Raw genomic sequence first — 23,353 nt, 5'->3', positions numbered from 1 at the left:
GGCTCTTCCCTATCCCCTCTTTTGTTTAATTTATACATCTATCCCCTTATTTTTTCATTGCAGCAGCTCGAGGTCACGGTGTTTAATTACGCCGATGACCTCCAGCTTATCTTTAATCTCTCTCACTCCCCCTCCTCTGTTCAGAATTTTCAAACCGTTATGTTATTCATCCAAGATTGGATGAACTGCAACCACCTTAAACTCAACCCTGACAAGACAGAGCTGGTCTTGACAGGAGGTGGTTGCAGCCCCTGGCCCCCCTCGTTTTGGCCCCCTTCACTTGGTGTCCCCCCCTTCCCGGTTCCTAAAGTTAAAACCCTTGGGATCTTTCTCAATTCCCAACTATCTGTAAACCCCCAGGTCAGTTCGGTGGTTTCCTCTTGCTTTTTTTCCCTCCGGATAATTAGGAAGATATCTCGCTTCTTCTCCCTCCCGGCACTGAAAATAATTGTGATGGCAATGGTGCTCTTGCGCCTTGATTATGGGAACATAATCTATAACGGCGCACCGGCCTATGCCATACACCGATTGCAGCTAGTGCAAAATCAGGCTGCCCGCCTAATCCATGGGCTGCCCAAGTCCCATCGAGCAACCCCACTGCTGAAATCATTGCACTGGCTACCTGTGAGGGAGCGGGCCTTATTTAAACTAGGTTGTCTCACCTTCCAGGCTAGGATGGGCACTGCCCCCGAGTTTATATGCTCAGCCATCAAACCCTACCTGCCGGGCAGAGAACTCCGCTCTACCCACATGGCACTCCTGGTTACACCTCGCTTTAAGAAAAAGAGAGCAGGTGGGGCGAAATTTGCGGTCCTTGCACCTGCCTTCTGGAACTCCCTCCCCATGACACTCAGATCCACACTCTCCTATTTGGAGTTCCGGAAGAATCTGAAAACCTTCCTTTTTTCCAGAGCTTTTGCTGCCTAACCTGTCCCTCTTACTGCTGTTGCTAGTAGTAGCTCCTACAGCGCCATGAAACCGCTGGGTATAAGCGCGCTAAATAAATGCTTTTAAATTCAAATTCAAAATTTTTGCTGGTGGGGCTTCCCTGAAATTCCTTCTGCAGTGTCACCTTAAAGACTTTCCTTGCATCCTTGGAATTATTTAACCTCTACCAGGACTGTCTTCAGAGGTCTCAGGTTAGTGATAGATTACTCTTCCGTATTTTAGGGCTCTTGTTGAGCCCCTGCACTGTCCCTCGCTTCTAAGTACAGAAATTCTATCAGACCGTGAAAGCTGTGCTGTAACAACTGTCTTGTGGACCTCTGAGGTGTGAACCTTTGACTCTGAGCAGTGCTCAAGTTGTGCTGCAGTAACAATTGCTAAAGTATGTTGGATCAAAATTAGTCTCATGGTGATTCTTATTGTTCAAGCAAGGTAAAGGTGCTCTGCCATTAATATATTGAATGAATACCTAGTGCATCAGTTACTGGAACAAATTATGTTGTCAGAGCTTTTTGTATCAAAATGCCAGATTGATGGATCAGGGTAGGGTAGGGTATTCCAGAGGCGAGAACTGTATTCAACATAGAATTTACCCAGAAGCAAAGAAAATCCACTCAGGAAAATTGACACAAGACATGGTTCTAAAGTACAAACCATGACGGTTTGTTAAAATTAAGATTCAATGCAGGAGGCAAATGCCATTGATCAGTCGTTCAAATTTAAAATTTGCAGAATGCATACAAATGCAAATGGAGTGGAAAATAAGCCTTCATCTAATCAATTGCCAGACCCAATACTGTTTACCACATAGGAAAATAAGAATAATTGAGCATTTGTCATGAGTATGGCGTAATAAGTCAGGAAAGAATGAACATTGAGAATATTCGAAGTTCAGAGTGATAAATAGACCAACACAGGGTTTAGTTTTAGGAGGGTAAGAGAAAACCAGTGTCTCGTTTGCAAAACAGTGAGCTTTTACACATTGTTTAGACAGAGTGTTGATAATTGGTGCCATTCCTTAATGATTACTCCGGTTTCTTTGCCTTTTTTTTATTAAACTCTAATATTGTTGGATGTAGAATCTGTGCACTTCATCCCAATATTCAGGGGTAAAGTTCGTGTGTACTTCCTGTTAAACATGATAAAATTGGTAAATACTTGATTGGCACATTTAATCCCTTAGCTGCGGCGGCTATTCTGCCGCAGTGTTAGTGGGGAGGGGGTCTGTGCGGCGCTCCCATACTCGTGACGGAACCGCTACGTCACGAGCCTCGGGTGGGCTGTGCTTGTGACGGAGCGGTTCCGTCACGGCTCCGCCTGCTCAATGAAACGCGCCACGCAGGCGCAAAATCCGTGCCACGCAGGCGCGGCTAGCGGGCCGCTCCGTCACCAGCACAGCCCACCCGAGGCTCGTAATAGAGCGGTTCCGTCACGAGCATGGAACGGGTTAACACCTACTTTTAAGTCACTAGTATGTGGTACTAAATGTACCTAGGACTTCTAAATTAAATGCTGCCAGTGGACTGCAGTGCTGATTTTACCACCTAATAACGTAGCATTTAAGAACATAGCTCAGGCCTGCCACTGTAACCTGTAGTGCAATTTTCAATTCAACCAAGCACAGTAAACTTTTTGCCAGTCCTAAACCTTTTTTTTCAATACTTAAAAGTCACCTCTAAATTAGACCTTAAAAGTTCACAGGGCAGGGTACATGGTATTTAAAAATTAGTACTTGTATATTTCATGCTTCATTTGAGGCAAGCTGCGAGCTGGATCTGAAGTAGCTCAAGGTCTGTGAGTTGCTGAAGAGTGGGTCCCGATGCCGGAGGCAGGAAAGATCCAAATGCATACATTCTGAGGACCATGGGCAGGAAGGTCTTGAAGTCAATCAGATGCTGCTTGGTGTATGTTTCAGTAAAGCCCTCTGCGTTTAGACTTAGAAATTTTGCTGTAAGTCAGATCTCCTTTAGGTGGGCATACCAGCAATTTGAAGAAACATTTATTGCTGCAGCTGTGATGGTGGTTCCAGTCTCTGTTGGTTCTCCTGGCAGAAAGTTGGCAAAAGTGCCAGTTCTAGCAGTTTCTAAACAGGAGGCATACACTTTAACATCAGCAAAGGGTACAGGACATGTGGGGCACAGCTTAGGGGTTAGTACTTACTCCAACTGATATCAGCTGTAGGGTACAGGCAGGTCCAACTAGAACTGGGCAGCTGGGCTGTTGCAAAGAGACAGGCCTCTGGAAGCTTGTTGTGCCTGTAGTTCAAACAGGAGGTCAACCAACTGACCCTGGGAGTCACTTCTGGGGTTGTGGGTTCAAGGCAAACCGTTCCAGTCTTTCTTCAGGTTCTTCAGAAAGCAGGGCAGCCCTTGTTCTGATTCTTCAAACGTCCTGGAGTGTTCTGAGGAGAGGTCTGTGAGGTCAACTTTTATATTCAGTGCCGGCCAGTTGGTGGATGGAGTGCCTTCATCCATCGCCTAAACCAGTTCTGGTCAGACACTGAATTTAATACTTATTAAATGCAGTAGAGTACGCCAGTGTTAACCTATAGGAGAGTCATCCTCCATACTACTCCACAGTAAAAAATGCCTTTTGCTTTTTCGTTAACGGGGTAAGCAGTCAGTGCTGAGCGTACCACTGAACATGTTCAACATGATTGACAGGGAAGGAGAATGAAGGATACCAAGGCTTTCCTGCAGCAACATTCAAATTTAAAAGTTAGTTTTGACCTGTGATGCTATTGTGTCCCCTCTTACGTTGATGTACCGACGTACCTGCTTCCATGTTACTTTGGACCTTTGGACCCTTTATGTGGAAACTCTGGATGCTAAACTTTTGCCATTCGCCTGAACTTCTAGATTTTCCTGTTATAGATAATTATAAAAACTGTGATTTGTTTACCAATACTTTAATATTTGCAGCAGAGTTTGGGTAAAGAAAATACGTCTGGGTTTTTTTACAAGCCATTTCACTGTGAAATCTAAAGTTTCTTTAGTTGTCAGACATTTTTTGGTTTGGGAGGTTTCCCAGGGTGCTGGTCAACCCAGGGTTACAATACTACAATGACGCTCAATTGAATCCCCCACACAAAAACCATCCCCTGCAGTCAAGTTTGGAGACCACTGCTCAGATCCATGGAGTACTCACACGTCTCAACATCCCACATTAACAAGACTTAGCGGAACACAGATTTGGATCAAACCTTGGCAGAGATGTGTTCCTGAGAGAGGAAGACTGAATAGTACTACTGTTATTTTGCGAAATGAAATACTGAAATTTAACACACAGCTTGCAGGGTATTCCACTACTCTTTGTGATGGCAAATGGTACTGTATAGTGATGATGATTTTGCAACCTCCTCAGCATCACTACATTTAAGAGGCTCAACTTGCTTCCCAGGACTTCTGCCTGTTGACAAACCATAGCCTGACCACAGTTGTAGCTACCATTCCTTCATAAGGGTTACTAATCAGTTCTGACCTTTGTCACCAAAATGTTGCTCTCCCCGTGCCCCCTGACACCAGTCTTGATGTTTACCCTGTCAAGTTCACCATAGAGGGCCGAAACAACATGTCATAATGTATGGACTGCATTTGCCACTGAGTCATCCAGACTGGAGGAAATATCTTTTATCATTCCTCCACATAGATTTTAAACTTTACGTGCTTCATTTTCTCTTTACTCCATGTTCTTGTGATACATCAAGAGTAGTGTGCTGTACTTGCCTTTGTTGCATCTACTTCAAAGCACCCATTGTGAAAACACTTAGACAGAAGTATTGTTTGGTACTTGTAAAGATATTCATCAATACAACACGTGCGTTGCCCTATTATGACTGACATGAAAAGAAAAAATCTGTGACCTTGTGAAGTTAACATAGTGTCAACTTTTTCACAACATAGGTACAAGTTTGGCCTCTTCCTATCCCAAGCACACGGTCATAGCTTCAGGGGTGGTGTTTGGGATGTTCCACCACCCCTAAAAATCGCCTCAGATCGGGTATGGTGAGCTGTGTCGGATTTCACCAGGGCGTTTTAGATACACAAAGACAAAAACACACTCACTCGCTCTCTCATCTCGGTTTTGAAGTTCTTAAAAAATGTTAACTAGTTAGAAAAATATAGTTTTTTAAGTACTCACAACAATATGCATTGCCCATAACCCTGCCCATACCCACCTGCTCATATAATGTATTATCACAATGTATACCAGCATGATTGCTGGAAAAACTGAAGTTCACACCCCTCCAGTCTTATTGATCAAGCTATGACCCTACCCATGCAGTAGTCTCACCCAAAAATTGTTCTTAGTGTGAGGACTGTGGAAACACTGGATGCTAGCCTTTTGCCATTCACCTGAACTTCTTGATGTTCCTGTTAAAGATAAATATAAAAACTGTGATTTGTTTATCAATACTTTAATATTTGCAGCAGAGTTTGGGTAAAAACATGTATTGGGATTTTTTCAAGCCATTTCACGGTGAAACCTAAAGTGTCTTTAGTTGTCAGATATTTTTAGGTTTGGGGGTTCCCCAGGGTGCTGGTCAACACAGGGGTACAATACTACAATGATGCTCAATTGAATCTTCCTCACAAAAACCATACCCTGCAGTCAAGTTTGTAGATCACTACTCAGACCCATGGAGTACTCACACATGTCTGAAAATCCCACACTCACAAGACTTAGCGGAACACAGATTTGGATCAAGCCTTGGCAGAGATGTGTTCCTGAGGTAGGAAGACTGAATAGAACTACCGTGTTTTACGGAATGAAATACTGAAATCTAACACACAGCTTGCTCAGTGCGATGTCCCAGTCAGCCAGTGTTGGCAAGGGCAGAATGGAAACCAGCAATAAAAATCTTCCTATGAGTAGATGTTTGAAATATATAGTCGTGGTAAGTTTACTTACAGCCCAGAGATGATATATGCAAACAAAAGACAGATAACATAAAACATAAATTGACCTTTAGATTCAGTTGCCTTCCAAATTCCGAAAGGCACAGCACCAAGTGTATCACCTGTGGGCACTCTGTACTCATAGAAAATTAATTAATGTCTGAACACCCACACACCCACACTCAGGACACCCAAAGGAACAAAGTTGGGGATAAAGCCTTTCAGGGTTATATTTATGCATGAGCGGGGTTAGAGGTATTTAGAGTGAAATGGGAAACAAATAACTAAAAATCTGTCAAAGGTCACATTGAGTGTGATCTATTAATCAGCCGAGCAGGTTAAGAAAGGTGTGGCACCCAATGAAACAAATCTCAACATGTGTAGATGTCCAAAAATAGATGTGTGTGGCACACTTCCATACACATGTTGGGTGATCTGTATGACTGAAATACATGTAGTCTAAACCATAATTTTACCTACAGGTGCTTTCCAAAATACAGTTCCTCTAGTTTAATGGAGGTGGGCAGCCTAAAACCACTGAACCCCCATGATTGTTGAATGCTTCATGCTTGGGAGGCCAGAGGAACGAAGTTGGAGTTCAAACCTTGAGATATGTTCCAGTGAGAGTGAGACTGGAGGCTTGTTGGGGCTTGTTTATGAGAGCCTGGTGTCACTTTTGCACCCTGTAAAGTGGTACATGAGTGACACTGGGTTCTCATAAATATTTATGAAACCACGCAAGGCAGCCGGTGTACATCTTTGAGTGGCCTCATAAATCATAAATCATGAGTAAGGTGACGCAGTGCAAATAGCTGTGTCAACTTCACTGCCCCGGGAGGCGTTTCATGGGCATTGCGATGGGTTTTCCCATGCAACACCCATGGAATTTCACGCTGCTCCATATTTAAAATGTGATCTAAACATGTGGAAGCATCAAATCCATAAGCCTTCCGAGGTGAGTGTTACTGGGAGCAATATTTTGATTTCTCCTCATATTTTTCTCTTTCCATGTGTGCTGCACAAGCACACATAGAAAGAAGAAAATACCTCGTCGGATTGTTTTTGTGCAAGAAGGTGCCTTTTCATGCACAAAACAATCCTGCCTGCAGCAAAGTTCGCCCTTTTACAATTGTGCAAGGGTGTCTACGTTGGCACTAGGCTGTCAAAACATCTCCAGCACAGGCAGAAAGAACAGGAATGGATAGTATTGGTCAAATATGGTGCATTTCTGCCCTTTCTCTTTGACATGGCAGTGCAGTTGGGTGCCCTGCTGCACTGTCCTATGCCAAAAGCCATAAATGAGGCCCATATTTTTTACACTTTTTTTAATAGAATCCAGTATATGATATCTGTCATCAAATGAAGAGTACACTATAAATTGTAATTCTGCCACAGTTTTGTGATCTGCGTTAGGTTACATAAAGACAACGTGTTAACTACATTGACCAGGAAAACCACACCTTTGGTTTGAAAGAACTCCAGACATTTAGGACAATTTAGCTCTCGACATGTTTCCTGGATCTATGTTTTTCTATTTGCGAAATTCAACAACATATTAAGTCAATTTGTTTTTTTGGGAGGGATGAAAATATCTCCATATTTTTCATAAAACATTCGGGTTACAATGAGATATTCATGTGGGTTTTGCCCAAATGTAGCCATGGATGTGGTGAAAAAAGTAAAACTATATGTTATGTACGGCTCCGCATAGAGACCAAATCGGTACATATGTTCGAACATCCCACTGCCGATTTTTTTTTTAAGTGTTCCGACACAAAGACGTGCAAACCCTCCGGCGGTGAAAGGTTTAATTATCTACATAAGGTGATGCAAAAGATGTAGAACACACACACTAGCGCTAATCACTAATTATGATAATACATTGAAGATTTAAAAATGCATTTAAGATTTAATTTGTGAGTTCCCTATTTAGCAGTATTACTGTAGGAAAAGGCACTGGTCACTATTAGCAACATGTACTTTTGATGTGAATGCTGAGTTTCCTTGGCAACCATTCTTAAAAGGGAGCATTCCAAAATCCCAGTGATCCTCAATTTCAAATCGTCAGTTCATGTTTCAGATTAAACCACATGCAGTGAGAGCAATCAGGCTGTGAGAAAATGACCTTTATTTAGGCATTGTGTCTGTCTAATCAGCCTCACATTTTACTACATTGTTGCTTTTATTTTGTTTACACTGAAGAATTCCTCAGAGGCATAATCTAATTTTCGAGCATGTCCTGCCACTGGGATGAAGTAGGAGAAGCATGCAGAACAGTCAAAAACATGTCCACAATTAAATTAAAACAGTTCCTATCATCTGCTGTCAAAGTCAATCCAGAAAACATGCTCTGCACTTGTATGCATCAAGAGCTTACGAAAACAGACTAGGCCAGATAACTCCAAGAAATATATTTGCAAAAACATACTTTAAAAAAAGAAATGTGAATATCTTTGTTTGCCATTCTCTATGGCAAGATCTTTTGCTTAAAAATATAAACGTGCGAAAAAATATGTTCCCAAGTGCAGTACGTGGCATCATGTATTTCATTTTGTTCCTTGTTCTTTTTCCAGCCTCACCATTTGGCGACTTTTATGTTGAAAAGTGTCTAAATGGGGTCTATGTAGGTCTGCCATACAAGCATTGACAAACTCAAAAGTTCTGGGATTTCATGAGTGAAAATGTTTTATTTAATGGTGAGTTTGTATGTTTGGGTTAGATGGCGAATCTGAGAATGACCCCATGGGTTGACGAATTGGTGTCTGAGTGATTGTACTGATGAATGGACGATCGTGGATTAGTTCCACAACTGATGGGTGAATCAGCACGTGAGTACATAGATACATGACTACTGGGTTTGTGCGCTGATTGATGTAAGGGTAAGTTGATAAATGAGTCGGTGGATGATTATGGTTTTATTATAAGTCTGGATTGGTATACTAGAGGGCAATAGAAAGAAAAACACATCTTGTTCGAAGGCTGAGGATGGGTAAACAATGATACCTAAGTCCTTTTGTGCCTCATTGGTCTGAAAGATCTGGGCGGTGAGAAAGAAGTTGTTCTTTCATTTCTTCAAAATAAATGCAGAAAAGCAGCGATACTTCTGGCTGAGTACCGTCTAGAGTTATGGTCTTCTGCTCTCTGGCCCAAGGAGGTGGGCTCATGCCTTTCCCCAATGCAGGTGGTCTGACACCTAGGTTTCCCTTTGAATGCTGCTCTTTAAGTGACATTCAAGGTTAGCAGCGTTTCTTCTGCTTGCTTTCTCCAACTCAAAATATTCAACAAAATCATCCATGCTCATAACCAGATGTCAAGAAATCCGATGCACCAGTTCAAGGCTAGATTATGGAACTCCGTATATATAGGTGTATCTTGGAGCGCTTAAACACCTCGAAGCTGTTCAACATGCTGCCTACTTAGTCACTGGGGTTCCCAGGTGTGTGCATGTCACCCCTCTCTTATGCAGTATTGGGTGGCTTTCATATTTTTGCCAGAGTGCAATTTAAAGTACTGTGCATCCTACATACGTCTTTGGTTTAGCACCTGCGTTTTAGGACAAGGGACACTGTCTGGGAAGGGGGATGGATAGTTGTGCAAGGCATGCTGCAAGGGGCAAAGTGTGCTGGGGTATGCTAGGGGTGGGAGTTGTGATGTGAAACTGATTCCTTGCAGCAGCAGTCCATCAGCTGCCTCCTTGCTGTCCCTTGCTATATCGGGCAACAACAACTTTAAACTGCGGCCGAAAGTGCCCTTTTATTAAAGAAGTTGCTCGTTCCAAAGCTAGCAAAGTTTAAAACAGATGTGCACATTTTTGAGCTCTCACTTTGCAACTTCAGTCAGAATCACGCAGAACAAATATGCATCATGCAAGGTTTGCACATGTCTCGAAGTACGACTATGAATGTGTGAGAAAATCCCCCCTTTTGCATGGTCACTTTTTAGATTTTGTGCACTTGGGAACTGCTGTTCGGTGCCCAGTGTATGTGCTCTGACCCCTAACATATTTAAAGCAAACACAAGGAGATGATGGGTGGAGCACTAAAACGTTTCAGACACTGGATTCAATTTGTCCTGGCTGATGGGCGAAACCCTGAAAACCGGTCCCAGGATGCTTGTTTCCGGTCCAGGGGGGGACCTGGTTTGGCGGTTCGGGCTGGACTGTACCCATGAGGCACAGGGATTGATTTGCATATGGCACAGGGACTGATTTGCATATGACCAGGTCTAAACTGGGATGGCATGGTGAGCAAAAGAATGATGGATTTATCCCAGATCTCTGGACAAAGGTTGAATATTTTGATTTGCTCTACATTCCATCCATTATTTATGTGCCTTTTGCCCTAAAACATTTAGGCATTGGCTAATTTCTAATTGGTATATTTAACTGCCATCATTTATGGTGTGGATACTACACTAATGGCATGGAAAGGTAAATGTCAACTGTGGACTGGAACTTCTATTGTGCCATCCAATAATGTGGCAGGGAGAACATGGCTTTAGGCTCACCAGTATACCCTGATTAGTGCAGTTTATCCCTGCAGCATGACCGGTCAAAATAATCTTTTAAATATTAGTGAGTCACCCTTGTGCTGGCCTTGTAGCCCAAAATATAAGGTGCATGGTATTAATAATTGAGACATAGCTAATTAGGGGCTTATTTATGAGAGCTCTGAGTCACTTTTGCAACATGTAAAGTGGTATATGTGCAAAACAGAGCAGTCACAAAGATTGATGAAGCCACGAAAAGCCACCCTGCATGGCTTTGAGTCGCCTCATAAATCATGAGTAAGGCGATGGTGCACAAATCACTGTGTTTTCTTATTCTGCGCCTGGGAGGCATTCCATGGGCATTGTAGTGGGTTTTCGCATGCAACATCCATGGAACTTGACGCTACCCCAGATTTACAAAGTGATGTAAACCTTGAAAGGTGTGAAAACAGTACACCTTCTGAGGTGAGGTGTAACAATGAGATATATGTTTATTTCTCCTCGTGTTTACCCCTTCCAAGTATGGTGCATTGTGAAGCACACATAGAATGAGGAGACTGCCTCATAGGATTGTTTTTGTGCCAGAAGGTGCCTCTTCCTGCACAAAAACAATCATGCCTACATTGGCACTAGGCTGCCAAAACAGAGCAGGCACAACCAGAATGGACAGAAATGGATTGTATTACATAAATACAGTGTATTCCTTCCCTCTCATTTTAGCATAGGGCAGCGCAGGAAGGTACCTTGCTCCGCTGCCCTCTGCCGAAATGCCCTAAATGAGGCCCTTACTGTTACCATATCCCTACAATGACTATGACCCAAATGCAATTTTCACTGTGACAAGCTCTCGCTATCCTATGAGAAAACTTGATTGCAGAATACAATTGTAATTCTGCAGTTTGTGAGCAGCTAGAAAAACAATTCATCCACTATTTTTAATATTTATTAGAAGCCCAATTCAATGGTGTGGGAAAGTGAATTATTAATTTGGGTGAATGTTAGTCCACCACAAGTAATGAGGTCACTATCTTGTAAGGTCTATTTAAAAGTTGCACTGATATAAACCTAAGCTTAACCCTTTGTAGCTATGGCACCGAGCTGACAGGCTTAACTTAAGAAAAAGAGTAAAGCATTTAGAAGTACCAAACTAACTAACATTTTAATAACACAGCATAATGAAAATACCACCCCACTTTATACAAATAGAGAATAAATAAATGAGCAAAATGATACCAAAATGACTAAATTCCAATTAAAGATCCGGAGATATAAATTTCTAAATTCTTAAATAGAAATAGACATGGTGCAATGGCAGTCAATTAAGTATACAAAAAAGTGATGGATGGAATGCTTGAAATATTCTGGTAATTGCTCCTCGCGGCATCTCAATCCATCATTATTTTAAACACCATGTCACCTCAGTTTGAATCCCAGATGTATATGCAAATCATTCTTGACCCTGCTCCAAATGGAACTGTGCAGCCTGAACTGCCAGAGAAGGTCCTCCCTGAACTGAAACACAAGGAACCCCAAACCTGTTTTGCCCTGATATGTCCTCTTCAGTCGTGTTTAGCTTGGTTCCAAGGGTACAGTGAGAAATCGACCTCTGTCTGGATCTTCCAGCAATACTTAGGGTGTTGCACTGAAGCATAAAATAATGTGATTGTTAAAATACTTGATTGTTTCTCGGCCACTGGTAATTACTTGGCTTGCATACCAATCCATTTTTATTTTGTACACCATGACACCTCAGTTTACGCTCTTTTTCGGACCTTGAAATCTTCCAGTGAAGCATGGCTGTGTGCTGTACACAAAGAAGGCATCACAAGTCCAGAAACCTTTTTGACAAGGTCCAGTTGAATCAGACTTGCTTATACAGAGAAGGTTCGAGTGGGACCCAGTGGCAGAGCAGCTTGAGTGGATAGGTTTGTCAGGTTAGTTCCTGTCCTCTGGAGGATCTTAAATCCAAAAGGTTCTTACTTCCTGGTTTTCAGGAACGTTAGGGAAAGTCCTGACAGACACAGCCAATGTCGCAGGATTTCAACAACAGCACTTGTGAGTCAAGGTTCATTTCAGAAGAAGTCACCAATGGGGTCCAGTTCAGGTCCAGTTGCTACTGGTCAGTTGGGTTCTTCAAGGAGAATTCCTCTTGCAGCTTGTTGTAGCACTTCAATTGACACAGGTGGTTAACCACTGGTCATTGAATTCCACCTCTTACTCCTGGGTACAAGTGGGAGCAGGTAAAGTGCTACAGGTTTCTTCACATGTCTCAAACAGCAGGAGCAGTCCTTCTTCTGTTATTTCAGAGGTCCATAAAGTGATCAGAAGCATTGTGGTGTCAAATGTATGCTTAGCCCTAGCTAGTACAGGCGTCGCCAACCATTTCTGTATTACAAACTTCTCATGTTTAATGAAACTCATCAAGAGCTACTAATATTATTAGTAATGTAATACTGACAAGCCAGAAAAAATACATTAATGACCACTACATCTAAGATTTGTACTAGCGATCACCTCTGTGCATCAGGTAGGGTTGCCAGCAGATATTTATAAAAAGCTTGTCAGTATGGAAAACCTCTAGATGAATAATAAATACCAGCAATGTGCAATGGCTCTGGTGCCAAGGTGTTAACATTTGAACTACATCTTCCCAAAGTAACATCATTTATCACTCACATATCAGCTTTAATATATAGATTTTGTAATTTCAACAATTTGTCTCAAATAATAACTGGACAAGATGGTCTCCCAACAGTGAAAAATGTCTTTAGGAGGTCCTCACTGCCAGACAGTGAAAAGGCCTTCTAAGTTTTTCACTGCCAGGACATGTAAAAATTAAACATACATGGCTTACTTTTTAAATGCGATGCATGTTGCCCAATGAGCCTCTAGGGCTACCTTTAAGGACACTTATAAGTATTAAAAAGGAAGGTTTCAGTGTGGCAAAAGTTTAATTTTGAGTGAATCCAGAAAACCCAAAGGTTGACTAGTGCCAGAACACACAACAGTGCACCCGTAGGCTAGACCTGAATCCAAATCCCCCTAAATCATCAATACGTATACAGCAATAATTGATCAAAACTGTGAGGGGTGCTAATAAGCAAGGTTTATTACTAACATCATGCCTAATTTATAAGCAGAACAATATATGCGATTGAAATGTCCCTCAAATTTTGCTTCACATTTTTTACATAATTTTACATAACAAAAAGGAAATTACAAACTTCTAGCATGATTCATTTGAACTGCAGAGTGCCTGCTCTTCTTCATCACACTCAACCCTGCTTTTGTCCTTTCAGAAATCCGATTATATAGCCCTCCTGCCTTTACGTCCAATTCCTGCAGGTTCTTTCTGAACTGGTCACTAGTCTGGCCAAGATCAGGGCCAATATTACTTTGCATGGTGACTTCAGTATCTATGTTGACGACACCAACAACAGTGCCTCAAAGAATCTTTCACTAAATCTTTCCTCCCTACAACTTTCAAAACTGGTTTACCAATGATGAAAGTCTCTCTATTGACCTAGTTTTTAATAATATCGCAAACCTACAGGTTCAAAGCCCCCTATCCCTCACCTGGTCCGATCGCTTTCTACTCCCCATCAGCCTGTCTTCCCCTCCCTCTCATTCCCCCTCTGACCAAGCAGAAAGAATGACTCTGGCCGGAGATGAACGTCAAAGAGTGGTTAGCTGCCCTGGATGTTATCAGAACAGACCCTTCTTACCATATTACCTTGCCCTCTCACAGGTTCAATGAGTGGATCAACAACTCTTTATATATGGTCTTACCAGCTAAGTGGCACAAGACTACTGGGCAGGATAATAAATCTCCTTGGTTCAATCGCCTCTTAATGGCATTAAAAAAGATTGCAAGCATCTAGAGACAAACTGGAGGAATCCCTATGATGAAGCTACCAAATCCGAATATAGAAATGCTATTAGGAAATACCATGCAGAAATCAAAACCTCCTATTACAATGCAAACATTGAAAACTCCTCCAACTTCTGCAAAGAGATCTTTTGGATCTCGAGAGCCATCCCTGAGCCTAAACCAGCCAGCTCCACCCCAGCAGTCTCCGTGGAGCACAGTAACAACTTGGCACACTTCTTCCAAAAGATGATAATGGACATTTACTCCATATTCCCAGATGCAACACACCTGGCAGATCCTTTATCTAGATGATCGACTAGGAAGGCAACCTCCTCTTTTCTCCTCTTAGACTTACTCATCATGGTGAAATCAGGCTCCTCCTTAGGCCCAGCCCCTCTCCACATCCTTGGTCAAGGTCAGAAAATATTTTCCCAGTCTAGCTGGACCTGCTTAACATGTCTCTCATCAGTCTACTGGTCCCCCCTCAATGGAAGCATGCAGTGGTAAAATCACTTTTTTTTAAATCCCAGCCTTCAACTGTTTGGGTAACCACAGACTGATCTCCTTGCTACCAAGAGTATCCAAGCTCCAGGAGAAGCACGTAAATAGACAGCTCTTCATCTTCCCTGAATCCAACAAAATCCTTCACCCCACCCAAATGGGGTTTAGACCACAACACAGCACAGAAACAGCTCTGCTGGCTGTGGTTGAGGAATTGTGGCAGCTACTGGACCAAGGAGGCTCCACAGCTATCATTCTCTTAGTGAACACTGTTGATCACGCCTCATTTATTCAGAGAATATATAATGCTGGCATCGCAGGTTAGGGCACTGAATAACTCACCTCTTTCCTAGAGAATAGCCCTATGTCCCACTCTCTTTAACCCATGTATGCACCTCTTGTCTGAAATTGCACATTCCTATGGGCTGTCGTTGGTCTCCTACATTGACACCACACAGTTAGCTATGTCCATCTTCCCTGACTCCAGCTCAAATCACCTCCAATTAGTCCCCGTCTTCAGCAAGTAGCCGGCTAGTTGGCTAACTGTCAGCTGAAGTTGTATGAAGACAAAACTGAAGTAATTTTGTGGGCAACAACATCAGAAGCCAGGCTCCGACTTCCTGGCCCAACTGTCTGAGGAACCTGCTGAACTCAAAAACTCAAATCACGAGTTTGGGGTTGTGGCTAGATAACAAGCTAACTATGAACCATTAAGTAAAGCAGCTCCGGCATTCTTTGAAAGGAAACAGCTTGAACACAGTGGGCAGAGCCACTCGCTCCGTTCCATCGCAAGCGCAACCATGATTACCTTCACCATGCAAATGCCTCACGACACATATGCATGGTTAAGGCACTGCACAGTCTAGATGCTGAAATGGGTGGGCCCTGAAACAGGAAGGATCAGGAGAGGATGCGATGCGGTACTTTGGGCTGGGGCTTGGCTTTGGTGGACTGGGTGTAGTTTTTAACGGTTGGGGTAGTATTTAGAACTCAGGGTTAGAGCTGGGGGAAGGGCGGTTTTTAGGGCTGTATGTTGGGTTTGCATTTAGTGCTCATGGGGGAGTCAGGTAGTTTTTATGGCTTGAGGTCAGGGTAATTTAAGGGCGCAGGGGGCAGTCTGGATAGTTTTTCTGGCTTGGGAGTTAAGGTAATTTTCAGGATAAGGGTGGGGTCGGGGTACTTATTAGGGCAATGGTTTTTAGGGCTTGGAGGTCAAGGTAATTTTCAGGGATAAGGGTGGGATTGGGGTACTTATTAGGGCAATGGGGGTTTGGGGTAGTTTTTAGGGCATGGGGGTCGTTTTTATGGCTTAGGGGGGTTGGAAAAGTTGTTAGGACTCAGGTGCATTGGGTTAGTTGTAAGGGTTTAGGGTGGGATAGGGTAATTTTTAGGGCTCGCGGGGGTCTAGGTAATTCTGAGTGCAGGTGGCATAGGGTGTGATCTTCACTGCATATCCCCTATACCCATCATCCCTTTACCACACAATTGTGTGATAAATCCATGCATGGTATAGGGATGCATGGAAAAATAATGCGTAAGGGTAGTAGAATCAGATGTGGTTTAGCCATGTGTGCTTCTGTCATTCAACCATCTTAGATTGCTAAGGAAGGTCCTCGACATCCTCCTCCCTCATCCAGAAGGCTCATTGTCGAGACCCTGGTAATCTCACAACTCATTGTACTTCAGGTCTCCCCGATGTGATATAGAGGGTACATACAGGTCATCCAAAATGCTGCTGCTCACCTCCTCATGAACATGCCCAGGCACCAATCCAATGAGAAAGCTTTGGTGAAACTCCACTGGCTGCTGGTGTAGCAGCAGGTGCAGTTTAAGGCCCTTTGCATTCTGCACAGAGCACTTCATGAAAAGGCCCTTCAATGCTACAACCGTTAGTCTTCCCTTAGAATCCTGGTAGGCCACTCAGATCATCCTCGGCATCCCTGTTAAATGTTCCCAAGATTCTCAGATCTAGATGGGGAGGCTCTTCAATGGCCTAATTGGCCCCCAAACTGTGGAACACTCTACCAATAGAGTTATGCCGACTGTAACATGAACTCTCTTTCTTTAAGGACCTAAAGACTTGGCTATTTAGGCCCTTCAATGCTACAACCTTTAGCCTCCCCTTAATATCCTGGTAGGCCACTCAGCTCATCCTCAGCAGCCCTGCTAAATGTTTCATGATTCTCAGAGCTAGATGGGGAGGACCTTCACATGGCTTAATTGGCCCCCAAACTGTGGAACACCCTACCAATAGAGTTATGCTGACTGTAACATGAGCTCCTTTTCTTTAAGGTCATAAAGACTTGGCTACTTAGGAATTAGTCGTCCCTCCCATTGGCGGAACTGCTGGTTTGGTGTTGGTTCTAGTGCTGGGAGGCCATGCGCTTTACAAGAATGACATACCAGAATACAATAGAGTAGTCCTAATGCCAATAAAAACAAATTAAGAAAAAATCAGAGTGTGATGTCAAAACGTCTAAGAATACCAGGCCAAGGATGTAAGGTTTAACATGTGTGCACCCTAGCAGCAAGCAAGGAGAACTACCCACCCTCATGTGAGTGCCTATCGCTGAGGCAGAAAAACATAGAAAGAACTTAAGCAGTGGCATGGTCAGTCCAAAATTGATGCTCTACCAAAAGGTCCATTTCTTGTAGGAAGATGGACAATCTCAAAAGTTTGTGATTCTCACCCCTCATCTGCATTAATCATCTGAGTGGTCCGTATGAACGTGAAAGTGAGTCCCAAACAAAAAAGCTCTCAAGTTCTTTAGTGCCCTGACCACTCCAAAGGCTTCCCTGTCTATTGCACTCCACTGCTGTTATCCTGGGAAGTAGCATCCTCCTAATGAAAGCTACACTTTGGTCCACGCCCTCAGCATTCAGCTGTAAGAGAACAGCCCCAATGCCATTCTCAAATGCAACTGTCTACACCCTCAAGGTGTCAAATGCTTTCTTGCACACATCTGTCCAGATTACCTTCTTGGGCTGCTTCTTAGAATGCAATTCTATCAAGGGCACATCAATGATGCCATATCCCTTGAAAAATCTCCTATAATAACCAGTGAAGCCAAAGACATCTTTTACCTCTGTCCAGGGTTTGCAGAGCTTCCAAGCCAGGATGGTCTACATCTTGGCCTGGAAGGGCTTCAACTTGCCCCACCAACTTTATGGACCAAGTACAACACAGAATCCTACCCTATCTGGCATTTATTGGCCTTGGTAGTAAGGCCTGCATTCTGAGGGCCTTAAGCACGTCCCAGAGGTGGGGCAGGTGGTCATCCCATCAAGAGCTAAAGACTGCAATCATCCAAGTAGATGGCACTGAAGTCCTCCAACTTAGCCAGGACCCAGTTGACCAACCTCTTAAAGGGGCATTCTTTACAGAAACCGTATCACACAAATTGAAATTGGCCATCTGGGTTGGAGAAGTGTCTGGTGGGGTGGCATTGGGTATTCAAACCACTGGAGTGCACCAATGGCTGTTATAGGTCTCAGTGACACCTAACCCCAGCATTTGGCACACCTTATTCTAAATGCTAACTCCCATCCATCTTCTCAGACTGCTTGTACATTTTTTTCTGACATGTATGTCTTCCCATTTGTCAATATCTTGGAAACACCAAGTGGTGAGCCCTGGCCTGAATAAAACACAAAAGGCAAATTGCCAACACAAGTGGCAACAGTCCTCTCCGTTGTTCTAGAGCCTGGTTAGGGAAGAGGACAACTCCTTTTACTGGCCTATCATGCTCCTTGGAGGACAAAAGGTCAGGGAGAGGCTTGCTCTACACCTCAACCCCATTTTGTCACCAGGAGCATTATTACTTCAGACATCTCAATGTGGGGTTGAGGAAGTTGAAATGGAGGACCCTCAAGAGGGGTTCCTAATTGATTTGGATCTTCTACCTTACTGAAGAAGACTCCCAAGAGGTTGGGTAATTCTCCCTGCTTTCAGATAAGGCAGCACATTTTAGACCCGGCATTCCTGGCATGGTTTACCCGCTACATTTTTTTCTTCAACCCACCTGTTTGCTGAAATAATTCTGTATGGCTTTAAGACTCTGCGCACTGTGAATATGACTTGTTACAAGGCATGTCATCACAACGCGTGCCATTAAAACGTGGTCATTACAACAATCGCGCTGTTACCACGCAAAGCCATTACTATACAAGTCATTACATCAACTTGCAGTAGATAGCTCGCTGACATTAGAAATATATAATTTACTATTCCAACTACAGTCTACGTAACAGTAGGGAATGTGTTGGAATAGTAAACTATACTATTTCTAATGTTAGCACACCATCTACTATAAGTCGATGTAATGACTTGCGTAGTAATAGCATTGCGTGGTAACAACGCAGTCGTTTGTAACGACCGTGTTGTAATGGTATTGCAATGTGATGCCGGTGTTGTTAAGGTTGTTTCCCGCGCGCTCTACTAGTGCTAAAGTGCTTGTGCCCACTCATTAAAGCATGGAAAAATTGATTTACACCCCTTTGGCACATTTAGTTTATCTGTAAATCCTAGAAAAGCAGTACTACATGTACCCAAGTCCTGTAAATGAAGTGCTACTTTTGGGCCTGCAGCAATGATTGTCCCAGCCACTTAATTAGCCCTTTAAACATGTCTCAGGCCTGCCTTTACAGTTTGTGTGTGTGCAGTTCTATACTGCCATTTCGACCTGGCAAAATGTTCAGCTTTCAAACATGTATGTCACTAGGGACTCACGAGTAAATTAAATATGCCAATTTGATATAAGCCAATTCAACTATGTTCTACTATGTTTTAACACTGGCTAGCAGTGGTAATGTGTACAGAGTCCTAAATGAGCAGCAATGAGGTCAGCAAAAAGGGGAGTTGAAGACAAATGCAGTGGGTTTACCATACCAAGGATGCCAGGAAAGTCCTCATCAAGAGTATGGAGACGTACAACACTCACAGACTGACACAAGAATAAGCATGGAGAAAATTATGTGACCTTCTGCCAGTGGTGGTTGACATGTACCAAGGGCAGTTGGGTGGTTATCACACACGTTTTTCATTTTTTATGAAATACACTTACCTTCCTACATGGCTTCCTCCTCGATCTTTGAGGCATGCTACAACGTGGGACCCAGCCAACTTCCCTAACCAATCCTGAAGCTGTTATCATGCTGTTGCAAAAAACAACAAGTGATGGACTGAATGTGGATCAATGTCACACACTCCCCCAGTCAAAAGATCTGGGCCCAAAACCATTGTTTTTTTGCACTCCACACCACCCTGGGTCAGATAATGGCTTTATGCAAATCAGCTCTGACCCTGTTGCCCCATGGGAACAGTCCAGTCCGAACTACAACAGCCATATCTTTCCCAGACCGGAATCAAGCATCCGAGGACCGGACCGGTTTCGAGGTAACACCTCTCTTCAGCCCGGCTAGCTTGACTCCAAGTGGTGTGGAGTGCCTGGGACCCACGTCTGGGCATCCCCAGCGCACTTAGGGCGGCAATTGCAAAAAACAACAAGTGATGGACTGAATGTGGATCAATGTCACACACTCCCCCAGTCAAAAGATCTGGGCCCAAATCCATCGTTTTTTTGCACTCCACACCACCCTGGGTCAGATAATGGCTTTATGCAAATCAGCTCTGACCCTGTTGCCCCATGGGAACAGTCCAGTCCGAACTACAACAGCCATATCTTTCCCAGACCGGAATCAAGCATCCGAGGACCGGACCGGTTTCGAGGTAACACCTCTCTTCAGCCCGGCTAGCTTGACTCCAAGTGGTGTGGAGTGCCTGGGACCCACGTCTGGGCATCCCCAGCGCACTTAGGGCGGCAATTGCAAAAAACAACAAGTGATGGACTGAATGTGGATCAATGTCACACACTCCCCCAGTCAAAAGATCTGGGCCCAAATCCATCGTTTTTTTGCACTCCACACCACCCTGGGTCAGATAATGGCTTTATGCAAATCAGCTCTGACCCTGTTGCCCCATGGGAACAGTCCAGTCCGAACTACAACAGCCATATCTTTCCCAGACCGGAATCAAGCATCCGAGGACCGGACCGGTTTCGAGGTTTGGAGGGAGCGGCCTCTCTCAGCACTCTTCAGAGTGCTGGAGGCCTGCGCTTTCTCAAACTCAGCTGTCTAAGACATCTAGGTTGATGACATTTAAAAAGCACATGTCTGCTGGCTGTCACAAGAAGGAACAGGTTGGTTGATGGGCTGACATACATTTCAGGCCACAAAGATGGACTACATCTCCCAGAATCAGCCTCCGCCTGCAGGGCATACGAGATGCTGAACCGTGATCACACGGTATGCACCACGTTGATGAGAGTCTGCTAGGCGACTCCACACTAGGCAGACTACATTACCCAGAGTCGGCCTGCACTTTCACAACATACGCAGTGGCTGTCTGTAATGACACGACATGCTCTGCGTGAGCCTACATCTGCCGGGTGATTCCAAAGCAAGGTATTTAATACGAGGGGCACAGCGGTACCCTTCTGTTCTTGGGGTACGAGCCGGACCGCGGCTTCCTCATTTAAGGTACGCATTTTGAAGGTGAAGAGGCCCGCTTTTGCCGGCAAGAGGCTACACTAATTGTAGGTTTTTCTTATCACTCTGCCCTCTCAAGATTACATTTTTGCGGGGAGGATATCCCCAGCCAGTTAATTAGTCTGACGGACAGTATGCTTTAGATTTGCATCATTACCGTGTTGGGGCCTTTCTGTGTCAGACACAAGCTTTTCTTGACCATTGATTGGAGTATGCCTCCTTATCACTCTGTCGTTTTTCACCCATTGGGCTGGTTCATTGATTATGGAAGCATCCACTGCAAGATGAATTGTAATGTCCTGCCACTTGCCATATTTCTACGGTCTTAACCCATGCAATAGCAACCTGTTTACCGTGTTTCCATATTGAACACAGTAACAGTGAGGTAGGTGGTCTTTGGGAACCATTTTCCTAACCAGACATTTTGGGAATTAGAAATGTATTTACATGCACCTGTTTGGACTCTCAATTAGAAATGGTTTGCACCTGATAATTTAAGGTGTATTCCTCCTAAGTCGTATTATCAACTATATATTGTGTGTTTACGACCACGTTTCTTGGTCATGCGTTTTATCACCTTGATACTTGTATATTTTTAAACAGGTACCGGATACCGCCTTGAGTTTGCATTGCCAGGGTTCTAGGTTTTCCGTTAGCTCACCCGACGTTTCGGGTAGGTGCTTTTCTACATTATCCTGTGACTTGATGGTTTAATATGTACTCTTTTCAGAGTTTGTATACTTGGGGTTTTGTGCTTACTATGTAATCATATGCCCACTTTTGTTTTTTTTTATCCAGATCATCGTATGGTTGTGTGAACCTTGCACTCCAATTACTGGTTGTATATTTTGATTTTCCACACTTCGTCTCCACTTTACTAAATTAGTACTAGTGGGCCTTATTTTTGTCACTTCGGTCCTGATGAAAGCCGTTATATACCCTAGGGGAGTCGTGAGGCAGAAACATGTCGACAATTTCATGTCTCTGACCGATTATATCACTCTCTGTCCTAGTCTGTTGTTTTAATCATGACCTGTGGATGCCATAATAAAGTTACTTAGCATACCACTGTTAGTTTTTTAATATTTCACCTTAATTTCACTCCTGTCCCACCACACCTAGCTCATTTAGAGGATTAGTACTCCTCACTATTACCTTTTAAAACATCCCTGAGCTCCTCCCTCTCAATGAGGGGGTCGCAGCCCGTACTATGACTAGGTTCCTAGTGCGAGGAGATCCCGGATGATGAAGCATGCCACCCTTGGGTGGGCAAGGGGAATTGTCCTAAGAAAGGGATACTCCTTCACTCCATTAATACATCCTTAGACCCAGTAGCCCATATTGTGTTTTCAACTGTTTATTAGTCCCCATACCCTTTCTGAACCAATACTGACTTAGGGCAAATATACTATTGGTATTAATCCAGTCAAGTAAGCGGTTCAGAAATACTCTCCCATCCCAATAATTTTGGCTTTGGGATCTAAGTGGGATATCGGCCGATAGCACTTAACATCATGCACATTTCCTTTTTCAAAAACAGGGACAACTATTGATGAACGCCACAAACTGGTTGCAGACAGAGTTAAATTGGTTGCAGACAGAGTTAAATACAGAAGTAAGGACAGGAGTCCAAACCTCTGGGTCCTCCTGAAATAAATCGAGCGGGATACCATCCGGTCCCGGAGCCTTCTTACATCTACTATCTACAATCACCTTAAAAACCTCATCCTCTCTAAACACGAGGTAGGATGCAGTGGAGTCATTGGCAAGGATGCATCATCAACCTTGCTATCAGTAGAGAAATGCGCCAACCATGCCTGGGCCGAAATGTGAACTGTTACTTTATCTTAGGATGATGCAGAGGATAAAACAGATTGCACAGCTTCCTAAAAAGCTTGTGGGTCTTTTGAATGACAAGTTCCGATTATGTATTCCCATTTCTCCTCCTTCATGGCCAATTTCCTACTCTTTATTGCTTGCTGATATATCTTTCTGCTGGCTATAAGAGCACTCTGGTCTCTGGGGGATTACTTTAGGGCCCTAGCCACTTTACATACTTTGTCACATCATGATTTGGGATGACGGTCTGTCTTGGGAATATGTC

The sequence above is a fragment of the Lissotriton helveticus genome, chromosome 4_1 (genome assembly GCF_964261635.1).
Source record: "Lissotriton helveticus chromosome 4_1, aLisHel1.1, whole genome shotgun sequence".
Classification (NCBI taxonomy): Eukaryota; Metazoa; Chordata; class Amphibia; order Caudata; family Salamandridae; genus Lissotriton; species Lissotriton helveticus.
This window is presented reverse-complemented; position numbering follows the sequence as displayed.